General features: G+C 48.1%; 1 protein-coding gene across 6 annotated transcripts in view; it reads right to left on the bottom strand.

The window, feature by feature from the left end:
* The window catches only part of LOC138183119 (leucine-rich repeat-containing protein 24), a 227,378-nt gene that overhangs the window by 138,705 nt on the left and 74,422 nt on the right, over positions 1–14,251 (bottom strand). For 4 of the 6 annotated variants that reach the window (XR_011173990.1, XM_069119710.1, XM_069119697.1 and 1 more), the window contains one exon: positions 5,914–5,959. The exons of the other annotated variants lie outside the window; for them this stretch is intronic. The gene's annotated coding sequence lies outside the window, so the exon portion shown is untranslated. The remainder of the gene's footprint in view (positions 1–5,913; positions 5,960–14,251) is intronic. 6 annotated transcript variants of the gene reach the window in all.

The following is a 14,251-nucleotide window of genomic DNA, read 5'->3' as shown; positions in this document are numbered from 1 at the left end:
GTGTTCTTCAACGTGGCGCAATTACCACGCCTCGGATCGCGTTCCGACTTTCCACTCGTCCTCGACTGGAAAACGGCCGTGTCCGATTATTATCGCGATTGTTTGCTCGTCTCGCGCGACAACGAACAATCTGTGCGCCAACGGTATGTATAAATCGCCTTTGTTCGTTACCGAAACCATAGCTAAATCAAACATTACGATGTCTCTCTGGCCCGTTACGTTCAACGCCGATCGACTAAACGCGATTCCTCTAATTATCATCGAGCAAATTAGAAACCGACAGAATTAGAAACCGTTTAAATCTTAGTTATATGGTACATTTATACCGTAAGTTAGAATTGGAGGCCGATCGATTCGCAAAGCGAAATACTCTGATCGGATGAATGTGAATGTGAAAAAATATCAACCGATCGGGAAAAAGCTTTAGACTTTTTTTCAATGTTTATTCAGTCAGCATCTTGTTCCCTTTGGAATCGATGAAATTCGCGCGATATCGATGACTCGAAAATTTACGCGTCGCGAAATCCCACTCGGAGTAGCGAGTGCTTTGAAAACGGTGCGTCATGTAGAGTGGCATCGCAGCCAAGCTTTATTTCCCTCGAATTTCAATCAGCCTCCAATGGAAATAATACAATGGCGTTTTATTTCGTTGCGTCAGTTCGTTAATCGCGCGACGCGTTCCACTCGAATAAAGCGCCCTTCTCCCCATTACAAATTTTAATATTTCTTCGTTTTCATCGGATCTCTGCCGTAGCGAGTCGCTCGTTCCGGCTATTACACGCGCCGCATCGTTGATTTAAGCGGAAATTTCCCAACGCTTTATGCGGTCCCGCTAACCTCCTAACGCGTTCAGTGCCATCGTTTCGGCGAAACATCGCGCGCCCTCACAAAAGATAAAACTGTGCTTTGCGTTTAATAGAAATTTCGATGGGGAACATGTACGAACGGGAGAAGGATTCAACGAACGGATAAGCTTTCGTTGCCGCCGCTTCGCGCCACTTCCACGCCATTTTCGTTCGTTAAATATTCCTTAGGTCGTTCCGATAATCGAACCGAATTCAGATCGAACAACGATATCGAGCAGCGTCGCGATAACGCCGATAACGCCGATAACGCCAGGGCACGATACCGAATTTCAATTAATGCGGCGGCACAGCATCGAATCTGCGTGAACGGGCCGATTATTAATTAACCGCATACGCGTGTATTAGCGGCTAGTGGAGTTACACTTGGTTAAGCGGACGATTCCGCTTCGATTCGTTCGAGCGGAAACCTTTTCTCGGCTCGAAATCGATCAACGTAATGAAATTAATTTGCCGACTGTAACGTTTCTCGGTTTTAAATTAACTTTTCAACCCACTATCTGTATGTGCAAACGATGAAGCGGTGTAACGAAAAAGGGAGGAAAAAACAAAAAAAAAAAAAAAAAAAGAAAAAAAAGAAAGGAAGGAAGAAAAAAGAGAATCGAAAAGCTTCATGGGGCAATTTCGCCGGAGATATGAGCGGAGAGCAAAGCTGAAAATTGGATCGAAATTCGCTGGTAATAGTTGTTGTTTCTAAACGCGCGTGAAAACAATTCAACGAGAACACGATTGATAAAAATAGTGGAGTACTCGGTATTCGATATCCGCTTGCCTCCGCGTAGTTCGCGTAGCGACGTTGGCGTTAGAATTAATTACCGGTACCCATCTTGCGCGTTAAGCTACTTCCATCGTACAACGGTTATACCGTAATTTTTAGGTGTTACGTGCTGGCACAAAAGACGCTAAAATCCCTAGCAGCCACAAAGTAGGTAGATAAGTAAAACGATAAAACAGCCGTGGGCTCTGGCTCTTTTGTTTTTCTTCGGTCAAGCCAACCCGTAGGTCTCCGCCGGTTTCCCTTCATCTTCGTTCTCCTTTCCTTCCAACACCCCCTGTATCCGTGTCTCTTTCCGAAAGATCGCGAGATAAACTCGCTGCTCGAAAGTTGCGCGATATTTCCAACGTTGGTTGAAATTAGTGGAGCTCGCAGGCGAATGTCTGATAACGGTATCTCCGTTTCCGTTATCCGGTTGGTTGCCGATCGCGATAACGCTATCTCCGCTACCGAGCGAGTCAACCGCGTCTCTTATTTTCTACCCCTTTTTCGATCAGTTATTACGGTTTTTCTAGCCTCCGCCCTCCTCTTTCTCCGCTTTCTCTTCCTCGCCAAGATGAATCGCAGCAACTTTTCCCAATCTGTTACCGGTTTTCATCGCTCGTTCGTTCTACGTTCAGCAACGTAGAGGCGGGGAGACGGAAACGACGAAATCAGAAATCAGAAATCAGAAATCAGAAATCAAAATCGGAAATAGAGTTGAATCCGCCTCCTCGACGAGGCAAGTTTTAAAGCAGGCGTTAATTTTTCGAACGCATGGAGATGCAGGGAACGGCGCGGCTCCGCTCATCGACGCTAATCGTATAACAGTTGAAAAAATCGCGGCGAACGCGACCAGATTTAAAAGATTAACGAACACGAACGTCTGTTTTGCATTTTGTATGCGTATTGTACCGGCCGGTTCAGCGCCGCTTGTCGCCGGTAGTCAAACGAACGGGAGTGGAGAATTAACGCAATTAGCGATGCTACTACCGTTCTCTGATTATGTCCGTTTAAAAAGAGGCGTTTCCGCGTACACGAAATTTCTATCGCGCTAAAGCTGTTTTCCGCCCGTAAAACCATTTGCCAGCTCTATAGGTAGACGACCGTCCGAAAAAGATCGAAATTAATCGCCAACGACCGAGCGGCGTCCCTTTGACAAATAAAATTATCCGAATCAAAGGGATTACGTTGTCGCGTAAAACCGCGGCTTTAAGTCAGCATGTAAGGTCGTGATATTTCTTCGATGCGACGAATCGTTCGACCGTTGCGAAGAATCGTCGTCTAGGAGAGTTGCGTGGTTTCCACGTGGTTTCCAATCGAAACGTGTTAATAACGCGCGCGCCTGTTTTCTAAATAGGGACGTCTGTGCTACTTAGCTGGCAATTTTTAAACGTTTTTGGAACGTTAGAGAGTTCTATTGCGTTCGAGAGTAGCCAAGGGCGAGAAAAATGTGAAATTTGCAATAAAATGTAACAACGAATTGCTATAATTCGAAAACTTGGCAGCTACCGAGATGTTTTGTTTCGTTCGCTGAAAACTTTCTTCGAGTTGGAAACTCGATATCAGCAAGGAGTTCGCGTTACGCGAAGGAAATTTTCTAGGAAACGCTGAGCGAAATATCTCGTTACCCGTTAAATTTACAAACGATAGAGGTTAATAGATTTTTATTTTCCTGAAATTCTACAAGATACTAAGATTATAAGGAAACTAAGGATCAACGATATCTAGCGATATTTACGAGCCATCTCGAGTTAAATATTTCTCATACGTGTTCAAAGGTTTTGATTTTCTTAGTAGAAGAAGGAAATGAAATGGAATATCTATTCGAGCAAGCCGTTCTATAACAAACGAACTCGCGATCCAAAGAATCCGATCGATGGAAAGTTCTCTCGCGACGATACTTTTGCAAGAGGGTTTCAGGGACAACGAAGATCTAGGTGAAAACTGCGCTCATTTCGGAAACACGCTTTCCACGATGTCGGAGAAAGTAGAAAATCTCGAGATTTTCGATCGAGGGGACCCGATGCACGCGAATGTCCCCGTGCTCTGCTTTCCTTTGTAGTTTACGTATGCCACTGGTATTTCGTTGCTCTTGGACGCGACTCTCGCGTCTCCTACGTAGCGATTCGTGATAATCTCACGACGTCTGCGTCACGACGAAAAAAACCGCAATTACGTCTAGCCAACGTATTATTAGAAAAAAAAATTCGCTAATCGTCTCGACTGGACTGCCTAGATTCTCAAACGGACGTCGAAGCTTTCTCTTTGTGGTCGGAAAATCGTTTGCAACGCTTGAAACATTACTAGCAAAAAGATGAGAGACAAGAATTTCGTCTCTGAAATTCCTCCGAAGCTATTTTTCGTCGTTATGCCGATCGAATCGAACGCGGTATATTCGTCGAATACCGAATACCGAATACCCGATACGATGCGTGTCACCCTTTGAACGATAAATGAATTCTCGTTTCCTCACCTGGGAAATTCGCTAGATGCACGGCATCTCCGATAATTGCTCGATCGGATTAACTGGCGTACAGAAACGTCTATGAATATGTTTGACGGGGATTCGGACCGAGGTCTGAAATATCCAGCGAATTAGTTCCTTGGAACTATCGATAAACGGCCACGAGCTACGAAAAATAATTAAAGAAGGTGACGTTTCACGAGACACGTGACGGTGGCGGTGGACAGTGCGGAATCGTTCGAAATTTTCTTCCTGGAGTTACGGTCGTTCCGATTTTCGATTAAACTCGCTTAGTTATTGCGTTGCGGACCGTTTCGCAACGGTTTCCGACGAACGGAAACGAGCCGCGTTAAGAACACGTTAAGCAACCAACGAGTCGTCGATTTTCGATGAAAGAAATCGCCGGAGAAGATATCGTTCGAGTCTAATATATAATATGATTATCGAGAAAACGTGGAAATTACGTTCGGAATATAGAAGAAAAGTTTAAGAAGCTTTCGGCTTCAATCGCGAGCAACCGTCGCGTTTGCGACAATTTCGATGGCGAACTCGACGGTCGTCCAGTCCACTCAACGTGAGAAGGTTTCTGCTCTTAAAATTCCCGTTATTCTCTCCATTAAACTTTCCAATTTCGAATTTGTCTCATCTAGCGACGGTAAATCGACAAAATTGGCCAATTATGGCATAATTAGAACGGCACTGTATCGTCGAGAAAGGATTTATCGCGTGGTAAATATTCGTAAATATAAAAGCTATAAATGGAACGCGTGCGATCCAAGCGTGCCAAGGTTGCCAAGATTCTGCGTGTTTCCCTTCCGCGACTCTAAATACATGTCAATCCCGTTCAAATTACGGGAAATTAAATGGAAATCTGCGGCCGCCAATTAATGAGCGATATCCAAGAATTTAATCCGAACGCGCGATCGCGCCTACCGTAATTGTTTAGCGCCGCGGTGCATTGCCACGATTAAAATGAAAATTGACCAACGTATGATCGTGAGGGAGGGCGATATCGTGGGAATTCCGTGTCCACGAGTGAAAAACATTTGTAGATAAATCCGTGAACTCTGGGAATCGGAGGTCGAAATTCGATATCGTCCGGTCTGCCGCTTTATCCCACGCGATTGTGAATTTCCATTGATCATCCTTCCGTATTAAAACGATTAATAACGTTTCTGTAGAAATTTCAGCACGTTGCGTCAAATTCGGTGATAATTTGTTCAATTGAACGGCAAACGCGAATAACTTAAAGGATGATCGCTCAGACGGTAAACGCCGTGCAAGCGTAGCGCAGCGTCGAGTTTTCCAGTAATTATCTTAATTGTGCCAACTGCAGATGCGACCGAGGGGAATGAAAGTAATTAGGATGGCGCGCGTCGATAAAGAAACATCTGCTCCGATACGTAAGTCACTGACGGAACCAACTCTTCGTTGTCTCTCGCCATCTTTTAGACCGTTGCTAAATTTTCCTCCTGATAAGACGAACAACGGCCAAATCGTAGAAGAGATCGACCGCCTCTTTTCGTCTCGACTGCAAAGAAGAAAAAGACCAAGAAAAGAAAAGACGAAGAAAGAAAGAGAAAACAATGTACAAATCGTTCCGAGAGATAGTTCGAAGTAAAAGAAAAAAAAAAAAAAGAAAAGATACAATAGGAAAGAGGAAAGAAAGAAAGAAAGAAAGAAAGAAAGAAAAGAGGTGGACGAGGAAGGTAAGAAACAAAGGGCGAGACGGAGCGACGCGTCCGCGGGTTGTACGTCGACAGGTAAGCCGGAATACAAATTGCGCGACGGTTCGTTAGAGACAAGAAAAGGGAGCGTATCCCGTGTACCTTGAGAGCAGCGGGCCACGCTTCGTTACTCATCCGTCGAGTGGTCCTAAAACAAAAACGACAACGGATGCAATTAGATGCGACGCGACTATCCTCCGTTCCTTTCTCATCCACCGACTACCGCGCGTACGTGTGTATTACGCGTGATCGTGGCGGACAGTCGCGGCGATAGAAAGGGAGGTTGGAAGGATAGGTCGAGCTACCTCGAGTCGAATTTCCTATTGAATTTAGCCGAGCTCGCGAGAGATTCGTAATATTACGTCGCGGTCTACCCTCGTTTGCGCACCCCCGAGGAATCCATTTCCGACTTTTCTCCGCTACCGGTTCGTACCGGCGCCCTGGGACTCATCTACCCGCTCCCCCGACCACGGAACAGGCGAAACCTCGTTTGTCACGACTCGTTGTGCGCCTTCGTTTTCCAATTCCTACGTTATCTACGCTATCCGACGCAGCTATATCCAGCATCGCGACTAGAAGATCTAGAAAAGCGGCCAAGTTCGCCACGCGTGACATTTTTGGAAGGATCGGAACGACGAGCGGAGACGATTTACCAGCAGTTTCGATAACGATCCGAAAGGAAGTTGCGGTCGTCGCGTATGCGAGGGAGGAACATCGTCGTTTCGGAAGGGCAATCTCGCTTCCCCGGAGCGAAGCTTCTCGACAAAAAAAGACAGGACTTTCGAGCCGAGGAGCGTCCCTTTCCAGCGCTTCACGTTTTGCTCGTCCTCTTGCGCCGTCACCGCGCTTCCAAATCAATCTTACGCTCCCTTTCTCCGTGTCGCGTTCTTCCTCCGTGCCACGGTTCGAAGACCATCCGTCGATGATAATAAAAATTGTTGCAAAGTCGGAGCGCCTCCGTCGATCTATACTCCGCCGACAGTTACAACCAGAGACCCGTATTCAGGATCTGGCCTTTTAACGTTTTTAACGAGCCTCGTTCTTGGATCGCGCGTCCCCTTTCAAACCTATCGCGCATACGTCTTTCTCCGTAATTTCCTCTAACCTTTGTGCATCGGACTCTTTCAGCTCGGCGTGCTCCGACAACTAACTCTGCTCCGTCTACTTTGGCAATGGGAACGAGACAAAGGACTCGAAACTTCGGAATAGAGTGGCGGATCGATCCAGGCTTCTGTCGAGACTTTTCGCGAGAACGTGGCTTCCATCCAGAATGTACCATGATGCATCCCCGATAATATATATATATATATATATATATATATATATATATATATATTATCCGGCTTTGACGTTAAACAACAAACGGAAATCGTATCCTGGAAATCGTTTAAAATCGGCAGCCGGTTTACAGGAAGTTAGCTGGCTTCCGGTTCGAACTCGGCATATGCAACGGTATCGAAGGACAAAAGTTTCTGCCACGTCATGCGCACCGATACAGTGTAACGCTCTCTCGAGTAAAGTTCATAAATAAACGTGTCGGCGGTTTTGCGTCGAACGGGAATGGAGGCGAGAAGGTTGACGATTTTAACGTGGCTCGCTGCCGTTAACATCGAAACACGTATGGTGAGAAAGGAGAAGGAGGGCAGAATCTAGATGCCGTTAACCGTCTTCTAATAACATCGATCTTTCTAATAACATCGACGATGGAAATCAGCGAACCAGCTTCTCCAAGCACGTTGCCAGCTATCGGCCGTATTGAAATGCCCGTAAACGCGACGAGACAGGGACGCGCGAGAGCGCTGTTTTCCGTGGCTCGTAAACGAGACACGAGGCAAAGGTGTAAGGACGATAAGTTTGCGAAAGCAGCGACAGACGAACGAGCCGGATAACGATCCGGTTGCAGCTCGTTGACGGAATACGGTGGGATCGCGATTAGCAGCGGTTTCCGAGCCGTACAGAAGGCGCGGTGTTTCGTTCGTTGAGTCACTTAGCTTTCTAGGTAAACACCTAGAAGCGTTTTCTATCGGTCGGGAATCGGAAAAGCTCGTCCCTCTGCCTCCGTTCCTCTCTCCATCGGCCGATTTACGCGACCCTAGTTTTATCGCCGTTTTATCGGTGGCCGTGCGTCGAAGCGTGCCTTTTTAAAAAGCTCGTACCACGGCAGTTTCTTCCGCTGCTCGTTTTTCGCTGGTCGCCACTGCGCGCGCACTTCTAATTAACAATGTCACCGGTCGCGTCGAGTCGTCGCCGATGCGGTTGCCAGCGAGATGCTTTTAACGAAGTCGGACGAGGCGACGTACGGCTGCATCCAATTGGGAGCGACCGGTGCGCGTCCATGCGAGACGCGTCTCTCGACTGCGTTTCTCCGCCGAAATACCAAGATCGATATCCGGTATCGGCGAAGAAAACGAAAGCAGCCCGAACGCAGCGGGCTAATTTCACCGAGCCCGACGATTAAAAACGGGAGGGAATCGACGGTGCGAGATTTCCCGGCGAAGCTGCGGACGAGTACTGGACATTGAGATGAATTTAGCCGCGCGACGGCGTCCTCCTTCCTTTTGGAAAATTTCAAGCGAATTTTCGCGGAAAAGTGGAGAAATTTGTAGAAACGTCGTACGATTCGTCGTATTTTATTAGCTGTGCGGGCAACACGACAGACGTACGTACGTATCTCGAATTTCGTTTCCGCGAAATTTCACGGTGCCGGGAGAAACGATTCGCAAGGACTCGGATCTTATCGTTGACGCGAGTCGATTTTCCAGGATCGTGAAGAAAGTATCTGACCAGCTGAGCGTATAACACGGTTTCTTAGATATGAATTTCTACGAGCGCAACCTAACCCCGACCTATTCCGATTTCAGATAAGATTTCCATCTTCGAAGAGACGCGAACCATGGAAAGGGAGGAGAAAAGTTGTAGAAACGATTCTCTGCCGCGTAGCCCCGGCACTTTCTTTGGAAAAAATTGCCGTTCGGCGTGCGCATTTAACGTTAATCGCCGATCGACTCAGCCGTCGTCAACCGACCGAATCGAATAATTTCGAGGATTTTTCCGCCGACTCCTATCCTCTTGGCCTGTTTCGCGTCTCCGTCGGCCGTTCTTCTCGCACCGCGTTCTCCACCGCGGTTTTCTATACGTATAATAGAATTAGCCGATAACAACGATTATAACGCGTTAGATACCTTGGACGTATCGATTGCCCCGGGGCGATCCTCTGTTTCTCCGGTTTTCGTTTCTCTCGTGCCAACCGAACCGAACAAAGGCGACCGATAGTTTCGCGGATAGAGCGGGCGCATCCATACGACGACGATTCTTCCCCATTTGTCGCCGTTTCTATAATTTCATCCGCTCCTTCCCCATCCAGTAGAGACTGGCCTGACCCCGATTTTATTATATCGTACATCATCCGCCCTTTTCCTACGTTTCCTCTTTCATTCCTCTCTTACCACTTTCCACGCTTTCCCTCCATTCTTCGCCGTTCCATTTGTTCCGTCGTATTTCCACCTCTAGCCTGTTTCTCGGCCTGCCTTCCCCCGTTTCCTGCCCGCTTCCTTCTTCTCCTTCGCTTGTCACCGCTTTCTCTTATTTAATCCAGCCTCTCCTCCTCTCTTCTTCGCCGCGTTCTCGGCATAACTCTGCACCGTTCTTTCTAGTTTTTCACCGAGGCCTGCCTCGCGCCTCCCGTCTCCCGCCTCCCGTCTCCCGCCTCCCGCTCCCTCCTCGCCGCTGTCCCTAATTCCCTTCTCAGCCGGTTAAACCCTCCTGCCCCGTCGTTCCAAGCTGCAGTCGATCCGTGTCTCCGTTCGCTGCCGCCCCATTCCGATAATAACGCGCCAACCCGTCGCCGGAAATAAAGAGCACCTCGCGCTGATCCCTTTTGTTTCATCCCGAGCGATTCACCCCTCTCCTCGTTCGGTCGCCACCTCCCTTTATACCAGGCCGGTAAAAAATAATTGCAGAGCCGAAAGCGACGGAGATTCACGGCCCCCTTTTTCACCGCTGCGCCACGCCGCGCCGCTACGAACCGCGTACCGTGTTCCCCTTTTGTCTTCGATTGCCGTCCGGTGACAGCGTTCTTTATCACGGCCTACCGTCGCACGCCCTTTCGTTACCGAGTTGTCGCCACCCCTTGGAAAATACACGGCCCGCTGCAAACCCGTTGCTTCCGGAAATCCTTTCGTGTAAGAATTCCACCGGTGAATGCCGCAGAGAGGATTTAAGATAGAAGGGTTCTCTGGTTTGAGCGAGTGGAGCGAGTGATTAATGCGAGGCTGGATCTGACAAGCAGGGCGTGCAGGGGCAAGAACGCGGCAGACCGAGTATACGGGAAGAACAGCGGATTGCTTCTGAACCGAGATCGAGCGACGGTCAGTCTTTGCCAGGGATATCGAGTAACCGTGTTGTTGCTGCCGACGATGACTTATAGCCGCTAATTTGCCGGAGTAGAAAATACAACGCGAAATTTCCAATTTCGAGGAAACGCTGGCCGCCAACTTGATTTTCGCTACCGTTTACAAGCTTCTAACGTTAGCGCGTTATTTGCGATTCCATGCTAGACGAGCCAATTATCTCGGCCAAGTTTTCTTCTTCCGCTTTAATTACCGCTTCTCCGGCCGTATAGTTGTATTTTCTTTGGCGAATCGGCTCTTACACGCGCCGCGTGAAATTAAACTTTACCGTTGAACTTGGCTTTCTTGTCGATAAAGTTCGATGGACATGAACGTATGGCGCGCATCGCGGCCATCGCCTTCCAAGCTCAGCGACCAAACGAAGAATCAAAGTCCCGCAACGTGTTTCGTTATTACGAACTTTCCGTTGAACACGCGCGCTTACGACCCCCTTGCTTCCTCTTGCTCCGTTTCAGCCGCAGTTCCCAAGATATTACGACGTTAACTACGGTAATTAAAGTACGGTTCTATGTAGACCGTGATTAACAGCTGGCCGGTGTCTCGAGTCGCAGGCCGCCCCACGACACCCGACGTAAATAACAAAATTAACTTCTCCCCTTTCTTAATCGCCAGGCTCCGGACGAAAGCAACGACGACCGATCGTTTGTCGATCCTGCAAATTATATCCCTATAGCGGACTACGTTCGCCTATACTGGAATCGTCACGGCCCGCGATAGAGTTCACTTTGCTTTCAACGCTGTTACGTCCACGGAATTGAGACGTTTGACATTGATCGGCGAGCGGTCAGCGCAATCAATCGGAATTTTCAGCGTGTTGTTTCGCGACGAAAACGTCACCTCGAGGGAGCGTTTATGCAAAAAGAGCGGCTAAAAGGTGAGGGCGCGACGGCGACAGTTTTATTCGCCCGTCACGATGTCACAACGTCACGACGTCACGACGTTACGACGTCCGACCGAGCCGCGACGTAACTACCGCGAGACAGCGAGCCGCTTGGAAGGGTTGTTTTAAAGGAGAAGAGGCAAGAAGAGGCAAGAAGAGGGAAAAAAGACAAAGGTGGTTATAAACGCAAAGAAAATAAGCGTTGATATTACGTTAGAGGCGGAACGCTGACATTCACGGTTGTGGAAGGAATCCATCCGTTAAACGATTTAGAAAGCAACTGGTTTTATTTCCGACAAAAAGATCCGACTCTTGCGCGACGTAGTTTAAAGCCGCTGTTTAATCTTGAGTCAGTTGCACGACTTTCTGGCCAAGGGCTCTCACACGTATGCGTTCGTTGATGTTTCGAACGTTTATCGATAAAGTTAAAAAGTTAATTAAAGCGAAATACCGATGAAACACCTCGTTCGACGAGTTTCTCTCGATAAAGGGGTTGCAAGTCTGAACGTTATTGGAAATTGCGCGAGAAGGTCGGACGGTGGACGGGGTTGATAGTTAGACGAGGTGCGGGCGATCCGCTCCTCATCGCGGAAACTTCCAGCGAAACGTCGGACTTTATTCCTGACCTATCGAAACTTGGCGCGCAAAATTTACAAACTCGGCCGCGTTCATCGTTGGTTGCCAGAACGTCCAACGATACGGGCATATTCTCGAAAGAGTAATCTTTCGTTAAGAGGTGTAAACCTGATATACGGGAGGATCGAAAGGGAGAACTCGAACGAAGAATCGAAACGAAGGTGGTTAGACGGATACGCGCTCCGATCTTCTCCGTTTTGTATTCGCTGCACCGTGTACGATAGCTGTGATTTACGGAACGCGGTGAAACTGGAACAGCCAAAAGAAAAATCGAAATTGCCAGTTGAGCGTTTAGCGGCGCAACAGAGCGAGATATCTTTAACGGCGCCGATCAATTTATCCGGAAGATCGTTGCAAGCCTAAGAAGAGCTCCGAGTTCCTCGAGGCAAGCCCATCGCGCAGAGCGATTAATTTTCTTAATCGACTAGCGAAAAATAGATTAATCAACGTCGAAGAATCCAAAGATTTAACGTCGATCCAAAGATATTTTCGGCCAAGGCGTCGCAGGTTCCGTTCGCCAGAACGACGATCAAACGTGCTGCTAGACGGATTAACGGTGAATTACGCGAAGCAGCTTTTAATCGACGCTGCTCGAATATCAAGTAAGTTGTTAGGGCGAGAGTAGCCCGAGTGGCAAAACCGAGGTAATGCCGTATTTCGAAGAGATTGCTTCGCCCCGAGTGATTTAACGTCGTATAATCTGCTACGTGTTTCTTTTTTGCGTCGCCTTTTTCTTCTTTTTTTTTTCTTTTTTTTAAACGGTACCTCGCGCACTTGTCGACGCGTTTGAGTTATTAACTCTCTTGTCCCCTTCTCTCTCTTTTTTTTTATTTCTTTTTTATTTATTTGGATACATTTTGTTTTTCAACCTATCTTTTTAAAGCGCTCGCGGAGGTGCTAAATATATCGTTTTATGCTTAATATATGCTCAACAAAGTAGATATAAAAGCGACGTTGAAACATTTTACTCTAAATTTAGCCGTTACAAAAAAATCTGCGCAACGGCTCCCGCGGGACGTTACAAATTTCGAGGACCAGTTTTACAGCGTTACGAAATATACCGCAACAACATCGGTACAAAACCTCGCGCAGTCTGAATTACCGTAGGAAAAAAGAGATTCCACTCGGCAGCAGACATTCGCGAACGAGCGACGCGAAAATACGTCGGTTTCCACGGGGGGGGGGGGGCGGAAGAAAGGAGAAAATGAAAAAGAAAAGAAAGAAACTGTGGAACACGGGGAGTCGCTGAACCGAACGATAATTTATGTATCCGCGTCATGAACGCGTCGAACGACGAAAGCTTAACGAAACTGTATTATATCTGCGAGTCCGGCGCGGCGTGCCGATAAAAAGAACTAGCAAACGGTTACGAGCTCGACACCCGGAGCGCCGCTTGGATCTGGCAGAAGACGGTACGACACGCGGAACATTGGACGGATAAAGCGAACACCGTCGTTCATCGATAAACAGAGCCGCTGTCGTAACGCGTTCTGTCGTGACGCGCTCGAACAAAGTGTTGGAAATTTGTCACGTCGTGTTGGAACGATCGTAGCTAAACTCGGACGAAACGTGGCGGCTTGCAGTTGTTCGTTGTTAGTCGTTTCCAACGGGATACGGCGGTCAAAGGTAAAATAAAAAGCTGTTAACGAGATATCGTCGACGACGGTGAGAATCCATCGGCGATAGCCGCAATTCCGTCCGAGTAAGCGGCAACCTACTCGCTACAAACCTAATCGTATCCGTGTGCTCGTGATTGGTATATCTTGCCACGTCGATAGACCGCCAGCGACAGGTGCTACGTATCGATCTTATTAGACGGGAGGAACAATGGCAAACAAATCACGATCGCGTCAATGTCTATACGTACAACGACGCAAACGGAAACGTTTGTCCACCTGATCGTTCGTAGTTAGACCGATCGGACCAGCGAAATTCTCGATCGAGCGTTCTCGATTTTGCGTTCGCCAGCCACAACCTTTCGCTCCTCTTCTTACGCCTCGTACGAGCGTGCAGGTAATCTGGCAAGTTTCGTCTCGTCGAGCGTTGTCCGGCGATGTAATCGCGAACACGACGTCGTCCGGACAAATTAGACCGCGTCGAGCAGCTGTTGAAGCCGCAATGGCTCCCGAGGCGGATCGAGAAAGTGCATCTGACGGCTTAACGACTTTTCGTCGGCGAACCGGCAAAAAATAGGCCAACTTTCGTCGAAAGTTTTCTTGCTTTTCTCCGCACGGATAACCGCTTACAACGGTGAACTTTGTCTTTGGCAGTGACGTTGCCCGAACGGTCGTTACGTTCGATAAATGGGCCGCGAGGGGAACGCGATCCAGGCGGACCCCACTCGGCCCTTTCGAAGCGGTCTATCCCGACTATCGTTCTCGTCTGGCGTACGAGCTGCCCACTTAAATAACATCCTCTACGAATTTACATTAAAATTGCTCACCGCGCCTTCCTTCCCTCGTCCGATTAGTCCGCGTTCGCTGCGGTTTCAACTAACTTTTAAACGTAAATAACG

Source organism: Bombus flavifrons, chromosome 1 (genome assembly GCF_040668555.2).
Source record: "Bombus flavifrons isolate JBK064 chromosome 1, iyBomFlav1_principal, whole genome shotgun sequence".
Taxonomy (NCBI): domain Eukaryota; kingdom Metazoa; phylum Arthropoda; class Insecta; order Hymenoptera; family Apidae; genus Bombus; species Bombus flavifrons.
The sequence above is the reverse complement of the archived record's forward strand: the minus strand, read 5'-3'. Positions and strand labels throughout refer to the sequence as shown.